General features: G+C 38.6%; 1 long non-coding RNA gene across 1 annotated transcript; it reads right to left on the bottom strand.

Moving 5' to 3' along the window:
- Positions 1–5,647: 5,647 nt before the first annotated feature.
- Positions 5,648–14,134, bottom strand: LOC149918558 (uncharacterized). Its single transcript, XR_016465569.1, has 4 exons — positions 14,048–14,134; positions 9,095–9,156; positions 5,823–6,005; positions 5,648–5,733 (listed from the first exon to the last, which is right to left on the bottom strand). It is a non-coding gene; the product is annotated as an uncharacterized LOC149918558 (long non-coding RNA).
- Between the last annotated feature and the right edge of the window lie 12,148 nt (positions 14,135–26,282).

Below are 26,282 nucleotides of genomic sequence, written 5' to 3'. Positions count from 1 at the left end.
GCACCACTGAAGGGAACCTGTGTCCATCCTCTATGCATCCTCCCTTCAGGTATTCATGCACATAAGATCCCACGTGAGCCTCCTATTTTCCAGGCTAAACAGCCACACATCTCTGAGCATCTCCTCACAGAAGAGATTTCCAGTCCCTTCAGCATAGCTCTGTGGCATTTTCTGGACTCTTTCCAGTATGTCCATGAATCTCTAGTACTGAAAGGCCCAGAACTGGACCTAGTACTTCATGTGTGGCCTCACCAGTGTTGAGTATAGGAGAAGAATCACCTCCCTCAACCTTCTGACAATGCTTTGCTTAATGCAGCCCAGGTTATCATTAGCATTCTTTGCAGCAAGAACACATTACATACTACATTGTTCATTAATATCTTGCCACAGAACCAAGTAAACAGCCCAGAAATACCTACAAAGTAAGGCAGCTTTCTCCTGAAACACTAAAGAGTTTACTTGCTTTATTTTCAGTGTAATTGTTATCTGGTATACTTTCCAATGTAGCTGTTAGTAGTTCTGCTTCCTCCAAGCACCCGTTCCTTGCCTTCACCAGCCTCTCAACTTTGAGGAGCCAAGATCTGAATGCTGTACTCTCTCTTCTCCACTTATTCTCCTAAATCATCTCCTTAACCGTTACAAAAAAAAAAAAAAAAAAAGCAGCATCTTTCAAATTCTCAAGATGTCATTAAAATTACTCAAGAAGCATCATTAGACTTAAAGGATTATCAAATATATATATACATATTCTGAGGAATGTATATTAGCATTACTAGTAAACATTCCTTAATACAGTTCAGAATTTATCATGACACAGGCATGTATTAAGAAGGCGAATTTTGCCTTCCAAATGACCCTCAGGGAAATTCATCAACTTCCAGCATGTTGAGGAGATGAGGGCATTCATCTAAAGACTGTTTCCATGGTGACTGCCAATAGAGGGAAGGAGGAATGGACCTTCAGGTGGTACCAAACTAAACAATTCTGCAACATCTGCTACATTTGATACAGGAGCACATGATTTTGGCTAGCATAACAGCTCTGAAAGGGATGAATCACTTAAGTAAGTTAATTGCAGTGGGGAGGATCCCATGCAATCCCACCTGTGATTGTCTTTTCCAGAGTTGCAGAAAAGCTGCTAGGGCAACCTCTGTTCCTGTGTGAGGGGAAAGAAAGACATCTCTTCTGGAAAGGGTGGAGATGTCTTAGAGTTGGCAAGCTAGTATTATATATGAAGATTATTTCCGACACAAAAAGGGTCTATTATGCTAGTGTAAATTTTGTGTTCTACACAAAGGCCATCATCACTGCAGGATTCTGCACAATCACTTCAGGGCAAACCTTCCTCCATCTTCCTAAGGATTTTGTTCAAGAATAATAAAATAGTTATTCTTCTTTTTAAATGAAAATAATTTCATTGAAACAATCACTCCATGCTTTGTTTGTAAAATTCATTTTGATTTTTTTGTGGATATCATTCAAAACTTGTGGGATTTGTTTTATTACCATTCTCTTTCTACTTATAATGTATTGATTCACTCCTTTAGGGAATGTGCTTACTTGCCCGGCAAGAGCATGCCCTGGATATGTTTCTGTTGTTAAATCTCACTGTTATTTCAATTGACTTGCAGAGAACAATATTAAGGTAAACCAGCTATGCCTAAAAGGCTATTTCTTCTCTTCCCTTTCAAATAAAAATAACCATTAATTTGAAAATAAAGGAGACCAGCACAAGGGAAGAATGAGCTGGGGAGGGAAGAGATGGATAAGTAGTTGTAAAATCCATATAAAAACTAAAAATGTTAGGTTGTGGGGGGAGGGCGGGGAAGCATAAATTGGAATTAAAAAATAGGTACAACAGTTTATCTTTCTTTCCTTCCAGATTAGGTTCTGTCTTGGATATCAAGAGGCCAAGCAGAATCTAGAAAGCAGCTGGGGAGTGCTATTCCTGCTTTCACATTTCCTGCAGAGGGGGAATGAGTGAATGGCTGCGTGCTGGATTAAACCACGATCGTGCTACTCACTCAGATTTATACATACTCAGACAAAACACTGAGTTGAAATGCATGTAAAGTTGAGTGAATCTAGGTCAGACTTAGATATAAGAACATGTAGCCCAGCCCAGATGTCAGCAGTTCTAGGGACAGGTGATTTTGGTAAATTGCAAGAGGTCAAGCATTTTGGGGGGAAAACATGACAAGTATACTTCTGTCCTGAAGACCAAAAATATAAAAAAGAAAAGTATCTGTGCAAACTTTGTTTCTGACCCATTCCATGCTCTAATATTTTGGGTGGTGCCTATGTGTTCTATATGGAACTAGCTTGCAACCAGTTTAAGAAATTAAGTAAATCAGAAACAAATAATTGAGGATTTTTCTACTGAGTTAAATTGTTGGCATGGAGTGAAGACGTCAACAGGACTCAGCCATAATGATTTTGTAAGCAGATTATCTACACTAGACAGCTGATTTCACACAGTAAGCGTGACTTTATCCATCATTTCAATCTCTTATTTATGTGGAGGTTCTTCTGTGAAAGCCATTCTTAAATTGGCACTATTCTCATATTGCATTTTAAATCCCCAAATCAATATTCAGCCTTTGCCTTTTTTTTCCCTTTAGCATAAAACCATCTGTTTCAGCCCATTATAAATTTAACACCATAGCACAGTTGCAAATCTGGTTCAGATCAATGGCTTGTAAGTTACAGACCCTAATGATCGAATATTTTGTTAAATATTCATGAAGGAAACTCTAAGAACATGCACTCTCCTCCTTTCTAGTGGCTGTAAAAGAACCAACTGCATTTCACTGATTAATCATATGCATTTCCTTATAACAGAGGTGTACTACAAAAGCTTCTACCTTGTGAAGCTTAAATAAAGAAATAATAAATTCTCTAATAAATTTTAGAAAATTTATTCACTATTAATAGGAAATAATGGTATCATCTAGTTTTTATATACGTGGAAGTATATTAATACACCTATTTTTCGTAGCAGCTTTTCAGCTGTAATCCTCTGTGGGATACAGGCTAAAGCAGATATAGGGATCCATCGACATAAACCTCTGCCAGTCACAGACTCCAAAGCTTGTGATGACTTTGGGGGAAAGGATCAGGACAGCATATGCATACAGAAATGCCCTATAAAGAAGGAATGTTACAGGAAATATTCTGACCAATGAGAACTGTTAGGTATCTGTCGATAAGATTTAGGATTCGGTAAGGAAAGGGTACATACTAAGATAAGCATTTTGCACAAACACCACTTCCTTTTCTCAGACAAGTACACGTCCTCTCAGATTTTAAGCTGACAAAATATTTAGTAATGCAAAGCACACATGGCTAATCCTAGCAAGTGACCTTTGCCAGGAAACACTGTTTGGAATGCTGACACCCCTCTAATGCCAGGAGGCTTCTGATTGTCTGCAAACACCCAGAGATGGAACTAAGTCATCCTCTTCCACCTTAATTTCCTGTACAAAATTTTATTCATTTTAAGTTATTGCTCTTTAAGCATCAATCTGGGGGGGAAAAACATCAAAAGCCACAAGTTTGCAGGCAATAAAAATATCTTCCTATACTTTCCAAACTAACTGCTTGATAAAATAACTAAATCTGGGAGGCTTTGGCTGACTCAGCACTCAAAATGGGCCTGATCTGGAAGTTGTTATGCAAGCGATGATCTCCACTGAGATCAATGAAAGCATTGCCTGTGCACATCCTCTGAGATCAGGACTCATCTATGACTCAGAGTCATTCTCACTCCCCACTTTCTTCCCTTACCTCAAAAGATCCTAAATTTGTTACAACCGTAATGTCATTATATTTAATCTATCTCAGAACATGCATCCAAAATTTAACAGCTCTCAACATATACTGCTGCATTGCCCTGATTAAAGGGTTTCACTACAGCAGCCATCCTCATTTTTACTCTTTCTTGCTTATTTCATAGGTCAGAACAAAACAAAAGACTCACTCCTGAATTCCAGCCGAAGGACAGCTTCTAGGGAAGAGATAAAAGAGTGCATCCTTTGTTTGCCTACAAACCACAGGGTGGCTGAATTGTGACTCCTGCAGAAAATGGAGTGAGCATCTGGAGCATTCTGCAGAGCACACTCTGACCTCCTTGCCCCTTTTGATTTGCAGAAGTCAGGCAGTTTAGGATGATAAAGCACAGCCAGTAAGAATTCACAGGAAAGAATTTGTCTCAGTTTAAAGAGGCAGAATCTTCTCTCTAGATGTGTTCGTGGTGAATAAGAAGCCTCTGTTTTATAATCTAATTACATCACTAGGCAATGATTTTATAAATAATGAACACAGCCTAGGCATGGAAGTGGCATTGTGTGACAAGTTGTTTGTCTTTCCTGCAAAAGTAAGGATTAGCTAAACAAGGAATAACCAGGAAAGAAACAAAGAGTGAAGATAAGTTTTTCACCTTGGCAGTTGCAGAAATGCCATCCAAACAAACAGGCAGGGAAGGAGTGCTTGCCTAAGAGCAGCCCACTTCCAAGCTGTGGCACAGATGTTGGCCAGTGCAGCACCAGTGTCATAGAACAGCTCAGAAGTGACTCATGCTGCTGAAGGGGTGGAGGGAAGGTTATAAAAGGGTCCTGCGCAGTGGAAAGACCTTGTCTTGACACCAGGCAAGGCAGAAATGGCTGGTGATCATGAGACTGCCAGCTGCTGTGCAAGGGATCCAGGACACAGAGAACCTGCAGGATCACCATATGGAGAACAGACATATGCTATACAGCCTAGACGTAAATAGAGACAATTAACTGAATAAATGCTCTAAATAAATTCTGCTTTGTTTGTTGCAGGCTGTTCATTTATGTAGGTCTGTGTATATCTCTGTTAATTCAGATCTCCTGTTCATTTAGAAATGCTTAGGCTAGTTTTGAAGTAATATAGTCTGAGTACAGGTTACAGTCTGGATTAACCTGGTCTGAGTGCAGCTACATATTGCTAAGCAAAGCCTCAGAAACCTGAGAAAGTACCTGAAGAAAGTAATTAGACATTCTCAGTGCTCTAGCTTCTTTAGCCCTGCTGAGTAAAAGGTTAATTTGATGGAGGAGACTACTGAAGGTGTAACAGATCACCTCCAGGGTCAGCTTCTTCAGGTATATTTAGTAAGGCGTAAGTTCAGACAGGTCACATGCATCCTAAAAGTATAGAACAATTATTTATTGGTCAGATCACACAAAAGTTTTCATCAAGCCATTATGCAAAGCCATAGTGCAGGCATCATCCCTGCCTGACAAGCACCCAGAGCCTTTGCAAGGTAGGTAGGAGGGGAAGGGGCAGTTCCCAAGATTCCCTGCAACCGATCCTCACCGCAGCTGGAATTGTCACCTTCATTGGCTCCACCAATGCAGATGACATTAATGGCTTGACCTGACAATCAGATTATTTCTTCTTTTATTACTCTGTAGAATATTATGCCTTTTCATATCAGTGCTCTCCATTTTGAATCCTTGAGCTTTTAAATGATCCCATTCCCACATCCCTATTTTTTCCTTTAACAGGCAGAGGCCAAAGACCTGAAAGCATATGGAATCATTATGTTTGGAAAAGGCCACTAAAATAATCTAGTCCAACTGTCAGCCCAACCCCACCCCACCCATTTACCCACATCCCTCAGTACTACATCTCCACATTTCTTGAGCACTTCCAAGGACAGCGATTCCACCACTTCCCTGGGCAGCTTGTTCCAATACTTAACCATTCTCTCTGAAAAGAATCACACACAACATTGAAGCCAAAGAGTTTACCTCAGTGGTAGTGGAAGGATCCCCTGTGGTTTTGGCAAGAACATTTACCTATACACAAAGCTTTGCATTCTCTGCTGGGATCTGTTTCTGAATCACTAACTATCTATTAATACATTATCCATCCTTTGCAATGGATTACACAGCTGGTGAGTGGGAGAGTGCGTACGAGTTAGCATTCTTGCTGAGGTGCTATTTCCAAGGTGTTCCTGCCCTCAGGCTTCCAGTCTGCATCTGAATTTCAAGAGTAATGAAGAAGTGAGGAAAACAGAGCAGAAAGTCAGGGGACACAATGATAGTAATAATATGCATTCTTGAACATCTTTTGCTTTTGATAGCATTACTACTGTTTTACTGAAAAGGACATTTATTTTCTTACAAACACCATTGCTTTTGTACTAGTTTCTGGTTTTGTGGCATTATCATTTCAATAATATCCACAGCAGCCTTCAATGTTACCAAAAAGGTAAAAAATAACAAAGGCTTGTATGAGCCTTTTCCACAACTGCTAACATTTGGACCCTATTTTCTAAACTTACGAGAACTATATAACTTTTAAAAAAGAATTTATTTATTGGCTTTTCAATTAATTGCCTTCCTCCAACTTACTTAAATCTTCACTAAGATGACTAGAATGGTCAAAAAGAGTCCATCTGACTGTTTCATGGCTTCTAGCTTAAATTAAAAAAAAAAAAAAGAGAAGACTCGCTAACATAAGCAGTCAAGATCAGCATAGCAAGTCATAAATAAGCTGGATAATTTAATGAGGAGTTGTCAAAATTCCTTACTTAAAAAAAAAAAAGACATCTTTCATGCTATATGAAGCATGTGAAATGTTCAAGGTCTTATGTAAATAAGAAATTGTAAATAGTAACACTGGATTGCATAAACACAGATCTTGTCTATACCTGTGTGCAGACAAGAGTACATCTACGATTTTATGTCAGTATTTACTTTATAGTGTATTGCTTTATCATATACATCTAACCATGCCAATCTAGATAAAGTGGTAAAATATCTCCAGTCACTTTCAATATGGACACAGCTCTTTTACTCTAAATCCACCTGCATCACTGGAAGCTATTCCCATAACAGCACAAGGAATAAGAAATATCAGAATACTGAGATCAGCTTTCCAACCTTAAAAAGCATATCTAATAAACAGCTAAATAAAGTTGTGTGTGCACTGGGCTCAAATTCATCAATTTTCTTCAGTTCATGTAGAAAAAGGGCAATAATTTCCTCCGTCCAGCTCAAAATTAGAAATATTTTGAGTTATCTTACAGTAAACAAACTTTGAGAGTATTTAATAGATTAAATTCTAATATTAATCTGAGCGCTGAAAAGACAGTCTAGAAAAGTATAAATTTAATTACACTGATCGATTTACATTTAAAGTATGACTTTACATCAAGACTTCTTTTATGTGCTAAGGAGTTTTAAAGAAGCAGCAGAGTAAATAATACAATTCTAAGAATTGATATAATTATGCAAAGATACTTTCAAATTTAACAAAAAGCAATTTGTTTTTTAAAACTGCATTTAAAGATTGCTTGCAGAAAGTTGTATTGCTTATTGTGTCAAAGGTTATTTTAAGAGTTCTGAAATAAAACACTGAAGTGTTCAGAACCACAGTGGTGGTGGAGGAGAGGCGCTGGCACAGCTGCCCAGGGAAGCTGTGGATGCCCCATTCCTAGAGCCATTCAAGGCCAGGTTGGATGGTGCCCTGGGCAGCCTGATCCAATAGGCTGCAGCTGGGTGTGCTTTAAAGTCTCTTCGAACCCAAGACATTCTATGATCCTGTTATAATAAATTCAAGCTTCCTTGGCCTGCCAGACTGGAATCTCTGAAGAGCTTCATCTCTTTAAGCAAAGTTATGCAACAAAAACATTACACTTGACCACAAATACTCTCAGGACCCAAGAACTCCATCCACATTCAAAGCTAGTTTGGTGGAGGGAGGTCTTAACTTGATTTTGATTTAAGGCTTTCTTTGGATCTGGTGTTTCTTAGCTCTCCCACATGCGCTTCTGAAGAAAAATCATATTTCAAATCAAAAGACATATTTTGGAAAATATTTTCAACTGGTGTAAATATACACCTCTGGCTTCAAGAAATACACTAGTTAACACAAGCTAATAAAATGCCTTCAGTATGTAAAATATGCTTATAATAAGTACAAGGAAGTAAGTTTATTAGTGTGGCTATAATATTAAAATATAAATCTAAGTTATGATGACTGTGAAAAGCTATAAACTGTACAATAAATGCAAACACACTGTGGACTCAGTGCTGGTACATAGTACAGCTAGATTCTTTAAGTATTGTTGAACATAAGAAAAAAAAGGATGATTTCACTTGTGGCTTCCCCCCCTCCTTCCATCTTTTTTTCATTACTAGATGAGGTGAATTTTTATCGCAAGAAAAAATTCTGGCTGAGAAACCAACTTAAATCCTTATTTGTACTAACACTGAGTGGCTATTTTAAAATGTGCGTGGAGTCATCCAGTCAGATGAAGCAAACAGCTGGAAGCCCTCTAGTGACCAGCTATCCATAGAAAGCAACAAATGAGGAACAGTAGAGTCAAAACAGTAATCCCTCTCAAGCTTTAGCAAACGATTTAAAAGATCAGAATAATTAATGTAATTCATCCTTTGGATGAATTTAACATGAGAAACTGATTTATACAGTACTGAGATGTTTCCACTAGCTGTATATAGCTACAAGAGAACTCTGCCTGTAAACAGTTCACTACAAAATCTGGGGCCTACTTTATTTACTCATATTAATTTTGGTCAACTACATCTTTAGTAGAAGAATTGCTGCAAAACACATGGAGAGCCACACTGAAACAACTGGTAGATGGCCTAATGGGAAAGTATCCCAGATGGCTGAAGCATCTTAGGGTGTGGTTAGCAGCCAGTAGACAGACAACAGTTTTTGAATGAACAACAGTCTGGAGTGGATGAAACCACTAGTAACTAACTGACTTTGATACATTTGCTTCTTTTAATTCAGTTGACTTGGCTCAACACAGGTACAAGTCATGTAATTAGAGGCCTTCAGCCCCTAAGAATCCTGTGCCAAGTGACACTGGACTCATTTATCATGCCAGAGTCAATAGGCCACGCAGGATTTTTTTTAATCATCTTCATCCTCATAAGAGTTAAGGCATGGCACTGCAGCTGATGTTTGATGTTAAGGATGCTTGGAGGCTTTCATTTCTAAACAAACACCACATGGGAATATGTGATTTAAGACTTCTAAACAAAATATTGAGGTTTTCGCATCAACATTGCTAAAAACATTCAATTTTACTTACCTGTAGGTTACTATATGCATCTGTCAAAGGAAATAAGTACGTGGAAGCTCAAAGATCTGTTTCTTTGGGGAAAAAAAAAAAAGGAACATGTTACTTTTTCCTCTTTATTTAAGTGTTTGGGGTCAGTAGTTCAACTAATTAAATTTCTTTTTTCAGTCACCATTTGAGAATGACTGTAGGAGAGAAAAGGAAATATTTTTATATAAAATAACACTTAAATTTCCTCTGTGCAGTTTTCTGGTAGACTGTTACATGAATAATCCATCTTCTGTCTTTCAGTGATATAAGGATGTAACCCATTTTGGGATATTGAAAAGTAATATTTGATAAACTGTGGGTTTAACATACTGACGATTAACTAGCTAGCAGGTTTTGTTCCTAGTAAAGAACAATAGCAAAAAGCAAATATTTTGCTGAATATACAGAAAATAAGAATATGTGGAATATATGTTGAAAATGGCATATGGGATAGAGGACAGCTTGACTTTCATGTAAATTTGTGCATATTATTTCCTTTTCTATCTCGCTATATTTCCATAATAAAGAGTAAAGCTTAACAAAAAAAGCTAAGAATTCATTTAGTTGCTGAGGATTTATTAGGAAGATCTAGGTTATTTTACATGTTTCTTTTCATATAATTTTGTTTTAACACATTACTAAACATCTTCTTAATTCTTCACATATTAGTCTGAAAGAATCCCTAACAGCATGTTACACTGTTCTTAGAGACAGGAGCCAATATCCCAATGTAGCTGAAATAGGAAGATATAAAATACTGCTGTCCTGTGAGCAGCTATTTATCTTTTAAAATACAGTGCTCATGCCATTGGTTTTACAGTTCAGACACTCCCTATTTTTACTAGGCATAAAAAATACCAAGGTAAATGTGAATTGCATAATTCAGCAGCTGTTGATGAAAACAAAAGCAATCTGGCTTGCTAACTTCTATAAAGATTTGGAGATAAAGTCAAGGAAAGCTGCAACCAGACAGACCAAAGAAGAAATGAGATAAGATGTTACAGATATGCTGTCATTCAGTGTAAGATTGATTTCAAAACTTTGAAACTCACAGAATTCCCAAAACGTGTAAGCTTGCTCAGAAATTATTATGACTGACAGACTCTGATAATGTATTCATCTGTGAAATATTTTCCTTCTCAATATATGTATAAACTAAAAGTTTCATTGTAAACTGTTATGATAGCAATCAAATAATGTGAAATGAGAGCATCAGAAAATTTGTGATAGGAAGATATCTCAGCTTCTCATTTTAAGGTTGGTTCTTTTCTAAAGAAAGGGAAAGTAAAACTGAATAGGAATAGAGGGGGGGAAGCTATAAAAAGACCCCAAAGTCTGTAAGAAAAAAAAAAAAAAAAGAGTATAAGTCTAAGGGATTGAGTTCTTTTGAGAACCTGAGTTTGCTGAGATGGGGCAGCATTATAGTTCAGTAAAATATAAGTCCTCCTAAAAAGGGCATGCCTGTTGTCAGGGTAGAAATTGTTAATTTGGGTTCTACTTTTCATAACTTTGGAAAACAGCAATAAGAAGGAAAAAGCCTCAGGTTCAAAAGGAAAATACTGACATTGCTGACAGAGAAAGATCAATTAAAGGTAAGAGCTTTTAAGTAGAACCTGAGAATAGAAAGCTTTAAAAAAAAGAAGTCAAAAAGAGTCCAGATGACCATTAGATCTGAAACATATGTTTTCCAATGGGATTAGAGACTATAGAAGAACCTGCTAGTTTATCCTGAATCTCACTGAAAAGAGAACTAATTCTGGGAGAGAGAAATGGTAGTAATGATTTGATAGTTAAACTAGATGATCTTAGTGGTCTTTTCCAATCTAAATGATTCTGTGAAAGGTGTCAGGCTTTAAGACCTGCAGCTTTTGCTAAAATAACAATGATTTCAGACAGCTCACAGCTCCAGTTTCTATGAGGTGCATTTATGCTCAGACCTCAGCAGGGAGGAGAGCAGCAGTATTTATATTTACAGATGTACACAACTCCAGTACATTTTCAACATATCTGAACATTTTCTCTAACTTCTGAACTTAAGTCTTCAACTAATACAGGCTTTCTTTTCTTATGCATTTACACTATGATGAAAACCTTCTTCATGAACTTGGCAAATTTATTATAACAGAATAAGTAAGCATGAAATGAAGGTGTGTACCAAATAAGATTTTTTTTTCTGTTTATCCAAACTCTGTACTTTAGGAGAACATATGGATGTTTTTATTGGATACTGAGCATCTGATCTTGAATTAGCTACACACACTCTCTTGTCAAGACAGTGTTTAGATATATTTGATTTACAATTGACATATTTTTATCACAGAGGATTTGAAAGCAGCAATCATTATTCAAACACAAGGCTATCAATAAACAGACTCTCATATTGTAAATCTTAATAAGCTCAAGTGATGATTTAACTGAACAGTCCTCCCAACAGAAATGAATCAAATCAGATCAGTATCACCTATCTGTCATCAGTTTGGGGGTTTTGTTTCCACCCCCCTACCCCCCCTCTTTCTCTCTTCCCTGAAGCTACATCATGTCAAGGTAATTCTCCAGCTGGAGTATTTTTTATTTTGTACCATTAAAGGTCACAGGCAACTTTCCTTTCTTGGAGGAATCTGTCTGTACTAGGCTCAGGATAATAGTAGGACTTCAAACATCTATACACAGCATTCCTACACAGAGGTATCACAGCTAATTATAAACAGTATGAAAACCAATGTTTGTCAAGGACTCTAAGGCTAGTTTTCTCTGGTCCATTGAGGCTATCCTCATGCCTCATACCTGAGCCAATACGTTTGGTCCACCAAGGGGAGGCTGATAGCATCTCATTAGTAAATAATGATTTTACTACTGGAGACAGATGAAATTTAAAGCTTTTTAAGTAGAAAAGCAGACAGAGGTACATAACACTGCATGGTAGGAGGCCACAAGTAGAACTTGAGAAATCTACAGCTATGTAGAGTCAAAGCAAGCAAGTGATCAGAAATAAGCAGGTAGGACACAGGAGTCCGGAAGAATTGAGACAAACATATCCATGAGCAAATTAAAAATGATATGAGCCCACTCAAAGTGTGATACTTTTACCCAGGACCATTGGATTTATAGGAAAACAGATAGGGGGCCACATACTGCAGGAGGAACGGACATGTTCCAAACAGTATCTAAAAACAAGCAAGAAGTCAAGGATGCCAAGGATGGCACCACAGACTCCTCATATTCTACTGAGGAGTAGGAAGTTAGCAAGGAAAGGCTGTACCCTAACGTTTTTGACACAGACAAAAATGTCAATCAGGTTCAGTGCTTAAGGGCACAGTTTACCTCAAAAGGTAGTCTTTATATGATGACTATTCATCTTTCTTGAAACCTTAGTGATAAAGGTCAGCCTACTGAAATTTGATTTAAAACTAGTCACAGAGCAACTTGCACAGAAAGTCCCAAGCAGAAGGATAGCCTAGCTGAGAAGGATTATAAAGCATTGTGTGCAGAAACCATGGGCACAACGAACACTTTAAGGCTGCAACCAGGTATAATTTTTTGCTGCATTCTGCAAGAGTTAAGTCTGTGATCAAGGATGATGTTATACTACTACTGCATGTTTTACTGCAGCACTGACCTTTTCTTTCAGGTACTGTGAACTATCATTCAAGACCTACCCTATCAACAGTTGTTTAGACAATTTCACATCTGTAGCCCAGATGTGAAATACATAATTTTGCTTTCTCTTCTTCTTACAGTTAGCACGTGAGTATGAACACTATTTAATCACACATAGAATTGCTTACAAATTGCTCCAGAAATCATTTCCTTGACCCTCCCTCTAACTCTTCAAAAACTAAAATGGTATTGCAATGTGTGTGAATCTATGAACAGTTTTCAATGACAGGAAATAAAATCCCTCCAGCCATCACTCAGTCTTCTTCAGCATATCATTTGCAGATCTCACTCAGTTCAGATGAGAAGAGCTTTGTTTCTACAAGTAGGTATTACTGTCCATGACCTGAACTTAAATGAAGTTTCTAGCTTTCACAAAATAGTTTTCTCCATCACTGAAAGATTTAATAGTTTAATTTAAGATTTCTCCCAAGTCTTCCTTCCATAACCATATTGCTATGGGACCATATCTATTGTAATCCAGAATAAAAAGCTCTTTAGCAGGAAGATGACTTCAACCTCTCCTAGAATTACAAACATCCAGAAATAAATGTGAACTAAACCTGGAGAAGATGGCTTTTTCAATGGCTAAAAAGATATCCTGTAAGAAGCACAGAGTAACTCACACACTGTTTACCAGTCTTTCAGTCTCTCCAACCCGATTTTTTGTGACAGTCACCCTTCAATATACAGCTTCAAAAATTACTGGCCAAAAACTAAAACCTAAAAGTTTTGAGAAGCGCTCTGTATTTTCATATGTCTGTGTCATATATATATATGTTAGTTAGTTCATATATATATGTTAGTACACAGATGGAAAAGCTATAACCTAAAATATGCCCTACTATTGCCTAAAGCAGAAGGTAATTCATATATCTCCACAGGTGTTGGATGCAGACTTTATACAGAACCAGGCACTACGGAGCAACGGACCACAAACTATGCAAGATGATATAAAAAAGAAGCAATACAGGTAGGAGAGTGAAGAATCCTATGTGCACTGAGGAACAACCAAACCTAGAGACAAATTATTTTCTCAGAGCCTACAAGCAACATAATAAGATAAAAATCTTGCCCATTAGCAAAACTTAAATACAATAAAGAGTCATTTCAATTCAAGTACTTCTTAAAAGAATATGACCATACTATAGTACTAAAAAATGAAGTAAACATTTTGAGAACATAATCTTTTTAGGTGTATCAGCATTTTTCCAGGTGAGTACATTGCGTTTACTACTATATTTGGAAGGAGAAAGACTGAACAGAAAAATGTAAGCTTACTATTCTGTGGAGTAAAGGCAGCGCCTCCTGCTAGAATACAGGCACAATGGAGCAAAGGGAGATAATAATCTACTGACTGGTTCAACCACCACTAACTCAAAAAAAAAAAAAAAAAAAAAAAAAAAAAAAAAAAAAGCAAGCAGTACCATCACTATGCAGAGATAGAGCCTTTCTTGGCTGCTAATGCTTAAATAAGGGTGAGGATGGGTGGACCCTGGGTCCACTCCTTCCAGTCACTCAGGTGCATGGCTTGCTTCCTGGATTAGCAACACCTTCTCACCTGGTGCTCACCCATTGGTTTAGGCAGTAGCCAGGCACAGCACTGCACTGTCACCAGTTCAGGTGACTTACTTTCACATTTCTTTTATGTACAGATAGAAAAAGACAAGTACTACCTCAGGATTTTGCTCTTAGTTTTTTTTTTCTCCTGGATTTCTTTGTTTGATTCATTAGGAAACTGTAAAACATAATCACATAGGATGAAGACACAGGTAAGAACATAAATCATGAAATACATTTTGTAGGCACAATTTTCTAGTTTATGTAAGGGCACACAGAATATTCTATTAACTAACGCCTGAAGAAACATCTTAAAAGTCACAATCAGTTGAGATTAAATACTCTTCTTCTGTGTGTTTCTACATATGTATGTGAAACACACAATTCAGTTAGAGCCAACAAAGACAGAAGATCAATTTGCCAGGCTCATTGCTTAGATACAACCCCTAGAACCAAATGAGATCCCAACAATTGGAAAATTTTTAGTTATGCAGCTAAGAATTACTGATGAAGGGTTAGCTTCAATTATAGATGGTAAATCTACAAAACGCCTCCCCCCAAACAAATGCATACATTGCTTTGTAAGTAAAATGGAAGGTTTTTTGAAATTGCTTGTTTCCTAATTAAAAAAAAAAAAAGAAGTTGGAAATGAGTAATACTTTCTCAAAGTTTCAAAATCTCTCATGTGGAAATCATGATCTTTCAGATCAGAACATTCGGACATTTTCTCATGAACCTGTCCGCTTTGCTAGTCAGTTCTGTCTTCAACCTCTGACCCTGCTGAACAGTAGGCATCTAATTAGGGGTAGTAAAGTATTTTATTTATGTAAGCAACTGATTACAAGTTTGTGCGTTGTTCATTTTCTTGTTTACGGTAACCTGTGAAGACTGTGTGCTCATTGGGCTTGTGGTCTCGGTGGGAAAAACATGTCATAAGCTCAGTACAGCTCCAAGCCATCCAGTCAGAGAGTCCAACAGTTAGGACTGCTGCTATAGATGCATTCAGGGAAGTCCTAACATATGTAAAGGAGTAACCAGACAGAAGCTGTGTGGATATGCTTTGGTATTTTTCGAAGAATATTGTCATCAGTTAAATGGAAAGGAAGAAATACAGCTCTGGGAATATGTTGCTCTTAGAGAATGACTGCCTGTTTCAGAAAGTTGAAAGGCTTCAAAAGATGCTCAGATTGGCACATTATGCTGCTGTTATCCTAATCAACCCTGGAGATATTCAAGGTTCCTTAGGCCTTCATAGAAAAGAGATGGTCAAATTCTTTTCTTTGCACCTAACTGAATGGGCTTCCTCAGCAATCACAGTTAAGCGACATGCAGGTATCACAGAAGGTGAAATTGGCCCATGCACCATAACATGATAAAGCATTTCAGGAGTGCAAGACAGACAAAAGAGCAACTGGCATGGCAGATACTTTTTTTCTGCTCTGCTAGCAAAGCATAAGCAGCAGCTGCTCTAACAACATTCACTTGCTCCCAGCAAGTGTTTCCCAGCAGTGAGAATAACAAAGTACTGTGACTCTAGACTTCACAACCGTTGCCCTTAGGAGAAATCTTTCTTAGGTAACTTCAATGCCAATTCAGCCATAGGCTTGATTTGCAGTTCTTATCACATTGCCACTCCTTTTAATAAATATCTCCCAGATACTTTTTTCTCCCACTAAAATAAAGAGGGGAAGGAAAGAGGGGAGGGAAATCCAATACAATACTGTATTGGATTTCTGTTTTATCCTTTGCACTATTAGGTTTCCCAGCAGCAAATCTTTATCCAGACTGGATGTAATTCAAGGAAATCCCATGGCTGACCAGTAATTAGGACTGCAAGCAAAGATGGCAAAACATCTGCCATTAGAAGTGAACCGCCCAGGAATTAATTACACATGTGAGGGGAATGTTTATGAAAGTATTGACATTTTGCATCTCACTGTTAGTACAAGTGGAATCTCAACTTATTGCAGACAGCCCTCTAGGCTTGTTTCACTTTAGGGTCACCTTTATGGCTTCTTTGGTATTTCCTATCAATGCTAGCATTGTGTCATAGGATGAAAAAAAAAAGATAGGAGCAGGAAAACCCTCTTTGCTAGCAAATTAAGCAAAGTAGAACAGCCTTTACATGGTCATCTCTTGCTGCCACAAACAGGCTGAACGAATTCAAACCTGAAATACAAAAAATATTCATAAGGCAGATTTGTGCATTGTTTTTAACCGTTGCTTTGTGTTCTCTTTGACTCAACCCTGAGAGTAAGAAACTGAGAGCAGTAGTGAGGCTATATGATGCTGTATGTCCTTGATGATCCTGATTCACACTCCTAACTTAGGGACTCATGCCATCTGTCTCTACAAGTCCCTTGATGTTGATGGTGGAACATGACAGCATGATACATGTACTTGTACAGTTTGGTCACTTCAATCTTCATCACGCTTTACAACACTTCTCTCGTTGTGGTTTAATGCAGATGACAGCTGAACACCACACAGCCATTCACTGAACACCACCCACCCTCTCTCAGTGGGGATGGTGGAGAGAGTCAGAAAAAATAAAGTAGAACTCATAGATTGAGATAGAAGCTATTTACTAAGAGAGAAAACAAATAGAGAAATAACAGTAGTGGTATATATGTACATATATATATGTGTGTGTGTGCATACAAAACAAGTGATGCACATAGCAATTGCTCACCACCAGCCAACCTATGCCCGGTAAGTCCTGGAGCTGCAACTGCCCCAGCCAACTGCCCTCAGTTTTATGGTTTTCCATATGATGTCATTATGGTATTGAATGTCCTTAGACCAGTTGAGGTCAGCTGTCCTGATGGTAGCCTCCTTGCTGGTAGGACAATACAAGAAGGTGAGAAACTGAAATGTTCTTGGCTACGTACAGCACTGCTCAGCAACAACTAAAATATTGGTGTGCTATCAACATTGTTCTTTTCCTAAAGCAAAAACAGAGCATCATACAGGACACTAATGTTGCCTGAACAGACTTGTCACTTTTTATGATAGAATAACTGTGTCAGTGGACAAGGGAAAAGCAATGATGTCATCTATCTGGACTTCAATAAGACCTTTGATATCATCTTTCATAACATCTTTCTTTCAGACTGGAAAGATTTGGATTTGATGGTTATGAAGCTGTGTGGTGCAGCTGACACATTCAAGGAATGGGATGCCACTCAGAGATACCTGGTCAGGCTCAAGCAGTGAACCCAGGTGAACCTCATGATGTTCATCCAAGTGCAAGACTTTGCACCTGGGTCGTGGCAACCCCAGTATCAGTATAAGCTGAGGGATGTAAGGATTGAGTGCAATCCTACCAAAAAGGTCTAGGGGTACTGCTGGATGGCAAGTTGGAAAAAAGCCAGCAATATGCACTCACAGCCTAGAAAGCCAAACATATCCTGGCCTGCATCAAAAGAACTATGGCCAGAAGGTTAAGGGAGGTGATCCTGCCCCTCTACTTTGTGCTGGTAAGACCTCACCTGAAGTACTGCAACCAAATATGAAGTCCTCAGTACAGGAGAGATGTGGATCTGCTGGAGTGTATCCAGAGAGGAACCACAAAAATAATCCAAGAGATGGAATGCTGCCCCTATGAGGACAGTCTTAAAAAGCTGCATCTGTTCAGACTGGAGAAGGGAAGGCTCCAAGGAGACCTGATTGTGGCCTTTCAGTATCTGTAGGGGAGCTATAAGACACAGAAACAGACTCTCTAGAAGGGCCTGTTGTAATAGAACAAGGAGAAATGGTTTCAAACTGAAAGAGGGGGTATCAGTTGGATATAAGGCAATAGTTTTTTATGATAAGGTTGATGAGGCACAGGAACAGGTTGCCCAGAGAGGTAGTGGATGCCCCATCCCTGGAGACATTCAAGGTCAGGCTGGCTGGGGATCTGAGCAATCTGATCTAGCTGTAGATGTCTCTGTTCATTGCAGGGGAGTTGGAGATAACTCAAAAGATTCTATGATTCTACGCCATAAAGAAAATCAACTAATTCCCAGCTGAAATCAGCTAAAGCACCAGAAACATCTGAGGTACTTGTATATAGCAGTTTTAGTAACTCCCACTTAGGTCTTTAGCTGACTGTCCACTACCTCCATTAGCTCATTAGAAAAGTTGTGTTCTCAAGGTGGGTCCTGAATCTTGCTTGGGCACTGTGGAGGCCCAGAGCTGCCTGAGGATTGAGGTGGTGGGCACTCCCCAGGTGGGTGAGGACAGGTCCAGTCAGCCAGACACCTCTTCCCCTGCCCCAGATGAGAACAGAACAGTCATGCCCAATGGCATCACTAACCCCAAGCCCCAGAATCCAGCCAGACCTCCAGGGATGGCAGGGATGCTTACCAAGCCCTTGCAGTGGTTCAGAGGGTCTCCTCAAGGAAAGGTGTCTGGAACAGAACCTCTGGAGGACAGAGACCATTTCCTCAGTTGGGCAATCCAACCCAGCTACTTGCCCAAAATGCAGTAAGGAGGGCTCAGGCCAGTGTAGCCTCAGGCAGTGTATAGAGAGCACCATGGCTAAGCAGAGAAGCATCCAGTTCTGATGCATTCAAACCACCACCCAGTTTTTGCACTGCATCACTCTTGTGGGTTACTTTATTTTTTCTGAGTTGAAAATCTGTAGCAGAATAAAGAATACATAGGGATTTCTTGACTCTGCATAATTCAGTCTTTGCACATTGAAAAAGATTATTGCATTGAATTCTCTAGGAAATATATCAGCAAGCAGACATTCAGGTAGCTCCATTAATTTCATTTTCTGAAGACCTGGCCCCTTTTATTTCATTTATGAAATAAGAAGCATCATGAGACTTCAGGTGTCTTGCAAATTTGCCAACTGCTTGCAAAGGTTCTTCACAGAACTTTAAACTCCTCTGGATTTCCCAACTTATTAATGTTTGTTTCACACATGAAGAAAAATCTTTGCTGTTTTGTTTGGCTTATGTAGGCCAAGTTTTGTTCAACAATTAAATACTAATTGGAAAAAATCCAGAGAGTGAATTATTGTTTGAGATTTTAATATAAACCGGATTAGTTTAGGGACTAAAAAATAAAACTATTTTGTTGTTGTGCTGAATATTAAGTAGGTGACCCTATGTTCTCTGAGAATTTTCTGAAAATACAGAATTTTTTAAGGATCATATTGAGTTTGGAGAGGTTTGAGAGGACTAGAACAAAGCAGTGTCAATCCTTTCTTCAAAAGGTCAAGAACAATCTGGGGATCTACAGACGGGTCAGCTTTGCAGAAATGATGGATCCTAGAAACCATTTCCAAGCACATAAAGGACAAGAATTTTATTGAGAGTAATCATCATGGTCTTATAAAGGGGAAGTCATACCTGACCAACCTGATCGCCTCCTAGGTTGTAGTGATGATGAGTGGAAAGTAGGAGATGTTGTCTTGATTTCAATAAGACTTCCATCAGTGTCTCCAGTTACACCCTCATGGAGAAGTAGACAGTAAAGTGGACTGAAAACTGGTTTAACTAATGGGCTCAAAGGGTTGTGATCAGCAGCACAAAGTCTGGACAGAGGCCAGACACTAGTGTAATGTGCCAGAGCTCAAAACTAAATGAAGACTGTTTAATACCTTGCCCAGAGAGGTTGTATCTCTGGAGGCATTCAAAGCCAGGTTGAATGGGGCCCTGGGCACTCTGCCTCTAGTGGTTGGCAACCCTGCCCATGGCAAAGAGATTGGCACTAGATATTTAAAGTCCCCTCCAACCTAAGCCATTATATACGATTCTATACGATTCTACTGTTTTACCAGTTCATTAATGATTTACATGGTGAGACGGAGGTGTACCCTCTGCAAATTTGTAGAAAATACAAAGTTGTGAAGAGTGACTGAAATACTAGATGGTGTCACTTTCAGTCAGAAGAACCTATGCAATCTGGAAAAATGAGCCAACAGGAATCTTGTGAAGATCAACAAAAGGAAAAGCCAAGTCCTCCCTTGGTGAGAAATAAAGCCAGGCATCAGTATAATGCAGAGTCAACTGGCTTAGCAGAAAAAGACCTAGGGATCATGTTGGACAAGACTTTTACTGTGAACCAAACATAAACCCTTGTGGCAAGAAAGGTCAGTAACATCCTGTACTCCTTTAGGAAAAGAGCTGCCAGCAAGTTTATGAAAGTGATCTTTCCTCCTACACAGTACTGGTGAGGCACATCTGGAATGCTGTGTCCACTTTTGGGTGCCTCAGCACAAGAGAGACATGAAGTTACTGTTGTTTAGTAAAGGTCAGCAAGCGGGATTGTGCAACTGGAGCATATGAGGAAAGGCTGAAAGAACTGAAACTGTTCAACCTGGAGAAAAGAAGGATTGGAGGGATCTTATTAGTGCACAGGAAACCAGAGAAGACAGAACCAGGCTCTTCTCAGCAGTACTCAGCAATAAGATGAGAGACGATGGAAACAAATTGAAATATACAAATTCTGTGTAGTCATAAGAAAAAAGCTCATTTAACTGTGAAGGTGACTTAGCACTGGTTCAGGCTGCCCAGACAGGTTGTGGATTCTCTGTTCTTGGAGATGGATTAGAATTCTGTGATTTTGTTGTATCAGGATAAATATATATATAAAACCTAGGGAATTAAGCTGATGCCAAAAATGGGAAACCAAGTAAGGAAGTTGAACAAGTACAATAGAAAAGATGTCCACTATGTGACAGTACTCCACTTGATACTCAGACAGGGGCTGGCAGAGATTCAGCAAAGCCAAAGAGGTTGTACATTTCTCTTGTTTACAGGCAAGTGAGAATATGGACAGTGGCATGCATGGGTGCAAGGATTCCAAAAATCAAATTTGGTCTAGTAAGCGATCAAAAGAAAATGCCATTGAGAGTTCATGGGAGAATACAGGAAGGTGAAGAACAGAATGAAGCATAAGAAGAGGAGTTCAAGACTGTATATTTGGCTTGCAGCTGCCTAATCTCTCTCTCTCTCTCTTTTTTTTTTTTTTTTGCTGAATACTCATACTCCCTTATTCACTGTTAGACATTCCTTTGGTACTTCAGCACAGTGTTATTTGTATTGCATTTATATTATTGTTATCTTGGTTATTTTCACATAACTCTTTTTTTTTTTTTTTTTTTTTTTTGTCTTCCCTCAACAGATATGTCTATCTACTGCCAGTTGAGACACCAGAGGGAAGTAAACTTACTACAGATTTAATGTTTTGTGTTTTTGACAGATGGCCTTATGATTTAAGATAATCGCCTCTGTTAGCAGAAGAACTTTCCATTTCTAAAGTAGTCCTAAAGAAATTCAGATTCAACAAATCCCCTGAACATTATGCATCTCTGACATATTAAATGTATTTATTTCTTTCACTCTCCAACAAAACTGAAGTCAGCCATAAAAATTCTCTGTGCACTTGGCAATTGATTAGATGTGCATTGATAAATAACCAAACTCATTATCCCTCCAAGTAACCACACTTATATAACCACATACTTGTAGCATTATAAGGAATTCTCATGAGGCTTTACACACTGCACTGCTGAATCTTGCTCAGGATCTCTTACCAAAGGGAGCCTTCCTAAGACTGTCAGGCTTTGGCCAAAGAAGGAAATCAGTCCCAAGAGGATGCTAGTATAAATTTATTTCAGTGCTAAGCCATTGACTGATCAGCTAGAATGTAAATGAAGATGAAGCAGGATAATTATTTTTGCTTAAGATGATGCATTATTTAAATTACTTATCAGCATCTTAAGTTTGAAATTAATAAGTGCTTAAAATTAAAAAAGAACTTTCTGAATCCATAACTCAGATTTATGGAAGACAATACCTGAATTCTGCCAAGATGTTGATCTAAGTTATTATTTAATAAGACACTGATTTATTTATTTTTACATACCTCTGATATGTACACAGTTTCAAAGCTAAGGACGTTTCAAAAGATGGCTGGAGGGCACAAATTCTGCATTTCCTTGTAGAGAACAGAGCCTTCTCCCACCCTTTGCAACTGTGTAATTTCTTTTTTTGCTAATGAAAGCAGCTGCACACACTAGAGAACACAGCCTTGAAAATCAACCAAAGCCTCATGGAAATACTTGTTTTTAGCCAGTGTCATACTTGCTAAGAGGAAGAAAAATTTCCCCCTTCTTTAAAGATGCTTCCATGTGAACAGGATCTTGGTTTCTTAAGAAGTTATCTTCTCCGACTGCTGGTACTTGATATTTGTGATTCCCTGTGTGACCTCAGACTTTCAGCTATCGTCAGTGCTCAGAGCTGTAGTTGTTTTAGTGTTAACACAGAATAGCTACTTAATGAGGAAGCAGGAGGCTATGCTTAGAGACCAGGTGTATTTCCTTACTGAGAGTCCTTCCATTCTTGGTATAACGTAGGCAATCTGATTGAAAAGTTCACCTCATTAATTCTTTATACATCCATACATTCAAGCTTCATCAGTGCTTCAGGCTGTTGCATGTGAAAAGCTTGTGCGTTCACATTTCAACCCCCAGTGTCTTTTTCAGTCCCTTTTCACTCACCATTGCTGTCCCTCTCAGACCTTCCCACCTGTCACCTCTTAAGATGACCCAGGCTGTGACCCAGACAGGAGATTTAGCTAGTGAACATTATGGGATACTTTATATATTCACATTTTCAGTGTTTCCTCATGATTTTGATTAATTTACAGTTTCAGAGGGAGATGATGGCTAGTTTTACTTTTTAAATTTTTTTTTTTTTTAAAGAATCTAAGGTGTGGGGGGCAAAGTGGCGAGGCCAGACTCTTTTCAGCAGTGTGCGGAGACAGGACAAGGGGAAATGGCCAGAAGCTGGAGCATAGGAAGTTCCGCACCAATGTGCGCAAGAACTTCTTTACAGTGAGGGTGACGGAGCACTGGAACAGGCTGCCCAGGGAGGTTGTGGAGTCTCCTTCTCTGGAGATATTCAAGACCCGCCTGGACGCCTACCTGTGCGACCTGGTGTAGGGATCCTGCTTTGGCAGGGGGGTTGGACTCGATGATCTCTGGAGGTCCCTTCCAACCCCTACGATTCTGTGATTCTGTGATTCTGTGAATTAGTGTGCTTTAAAATGTCAGTTTTATCTTACACGTTAAGAGAAATATCTACTGAAGATTTACATTAAATGTTGTGTTATAAAAGAAAAAATAATTCAACAAACTGGTCATAACACCAACAACCCTGTCACTGTTACATTTTCACCTATCAGTGTGTTTGTTTCCTCTTCCTCCTTCTTACATTCCACTTTCATGAAGTACCATACTGGTTTGCCTTGTGAAAAGTGCCAGTAACCACCTTTCTTTGCATCTTAATAGAGAAATAAATCCAAAGCATAAAAAGGCAGTTTTGAGGTCTGGCCTAGTCCAGACAATTTAATCAAAGTCGTGAATTAGCATTTTCTAGTTGCTAGGAAATGGCACCTTGGCACATTTGACAAGCAGATGCACTTAGGATTGCTCTCCATGACCGGAGAGGTTAATTCAATTCCAACCACTTTCTAATAGAAGGTGAATTTATTTGTACTCCTGTGGCCAGCAACAGCAACACAGGCATGTCTCTTGGCATTTCTTCTCAGACACAGGACATTATTTTCACGAACTATCTATTAAATGTATGTATTGGTATCTAAAATTCACAGTCACCATCTTTAAAATGGAGATGCACCTTCAAATTGGTTCATCATCAGTCTGTTAGTCAAAGGGAATAGCTGTTCTACACCAACAAGAACTGAAATGCTTTCCTCATTATTTACTTAAAATGAATTTTTTCATTACGCCTTATAAATAATCACTGGAGACATCAGGGTGCATTTTTCATGTTAAATTACATGTAATAATTGTTAGTCCATTACAAAACTGCTTCAGAATTTATCTTTTGCTTTCTCAGAGTATTAAAGAAAATGAACTTCGAGGCTTTTGAGAAATGAAAGCCTGTGTAGGACTATCTAATGAATTTACCTGAGGCACTACAACTTCCCAAGGAATTATTAGTCTTATTTTTAGAAAATGAGTCTAGGTGTTATTACATCAAGAACTGATATAATAAAGTCACCTGCTATATTTCCTCTAGGGGAAAGCTGCATATAAACCGTGTGAAAACAAAAAAATAAAAATAAAAAATATACAAAAATTAAACTCATCAAGGAAATTATTTGGAACTTGGGACTCAAGCTAACAGTCTGACTAGGAAAAAACTGTGTGTTGGAGACATGTAGGATGAAATGTAGATTCACAAATATCTGATGAAAAGCTTTTCATGCAAAGATTTATTAGTAGGATGATTGGGTTTTGTCTTTCCACATCTCTGCTTGAAAATAACCTTTTTTTACAAATGAAAGATGACCTATAAATAATGTCCTTTGGCTGCATTTTTATGTCCTTTTCATGGTTTAATTATAGCAGCTGTCCTTTACCAATTCCACATTAGTATCCAAACATGGCTTTCTCATAACCATGAGGTACAAAGTCACAAGTGTGACTCTGGACGCAAAGAGCAGCTCAAACTTCAGCCATCTTTTGAGAATGAATCAATGCATTATTTAAAGCTCAGAAACAAGCATGATTCAGTCCTGCTGTGTAGTGACTGCTCACTTTTATAAATGCGGATTTTTCCCATTAATTATTTTTTTCAGTGTCTGGGGGAAAATTGCCAGATTCTGTTTCCATTGAGTAGAAATAAATGAGAGAAGAAGAAGCAGGATGAGAGGAAGGAGGGAAAACGAGACTGGGAGATGCTTATGGTGGCATCTAAATTAACTTTCTGCTGAGAGCAAGGACAGTACTCAGCACACATCTACTCAATACTTCGAATATTTTTCAAATCCAAGTCCACAGCCTCATTTTGCTGGATTTTGAGTATCTCCAGCAACAGAGATCCCACAGCACTGACACCTGCCTCAGTACTTGTCCAATCTTAACCTCCATAAGGGCAAAGCACTCCATGGCTTCACAAAGTAGGTGACGATATGCAGCGTGAGCCTGGGCTCCTCCAGGCTTCTCCAACCACAAGTCCTACAGGCATCAGAGCATACAGCATTGCCACATCTATTCACAGCAGGCTCACGCCCCATGATGAGGGTAGCTGCAACTACAACTTTTGTAAAAAGATTGCAGATGTGATTAGAGATAATAATGAATACAAAGTAGAATGAAGAAGCTTACATTTAAAGGGGAAATTAGAACATATCAAGAGGAAAATGATGCAAAAGGGTTTGTGCCAATACCTGAGAAGCAGAGCACAGCCTCATCCAGCATCTACATTAGAAGAGGAAAAGGAAGCTCATCCGGCTGCAGCAGTCACACCATCAGCCTTCCCAGGTATTCTCCTTTGAACTTAGAGTCTTATTTATAAGCATTAGAGGGATGGGATTAATGACCCAGAGACCTAAACCCCAACAAACAACATGTGCATGACCTCCAACTAATATAACCTGTATCATTCCACTGAGGCCAGAGGACTGGTGGAGAATCCAAAATTTTGCTAAAAATGACCTGCCTTGGATAATCTAAACTTGGGGTAAATGAGTCTGCATAGTTCACCAATGCAAAATGACATGAGTTAAAAAGGCTCTGGAAGAAGGAAACACTTTGAACCAGCTCATCTGCCCAATTCAGACAAACATATTATGTAGGAGGCTTGTAAAGACTTTTATTAGTTTTAAATGTCATCTTTGTCTGACCGAAATAGTTGCTCAACAGGGACAAAGATTGACTGTTATTAATTGTTTTTGCCATCCAGGGAAAAATTCATTTTATCTTTTAGTATGACAATCTTATTATGCCCAAGAGGTTTGGGAGGAAGAAATTTTGTATATTTGCCCAAGGCAAGGCTGTTCTGCAGTCCAGTGAAATAGTTTCCTGTTGCGTATCAACCTGGTGAAATCTTTCTCAGGTGATTAAGGCAGGTATTGAATGAGGATCGTGAATGTTTATATCAATCAATTAAAGCAATTTTTAAATACCCACAGTTTCTCTAGCATT

This window comes from Phasianus colchicus, chromosome 3 (assembly GCF_987193195.1).
Source record: "Phasianus colchicus chromosome 3, bPhaCol1.hap1.1, whole genome shotgun sequence".
NCBI classification, from domain to species: Eukaryota; Metazoa; Chordata; class Aves; order Galliformes; family Phasianidae; genus Phasianus; species Phasianus colchicus.
The sequence above is the reverse complement of the archived record's forward strand: the minus strand, read 5'-3'. Positions and strand labels throughout refer to the sequence as shown.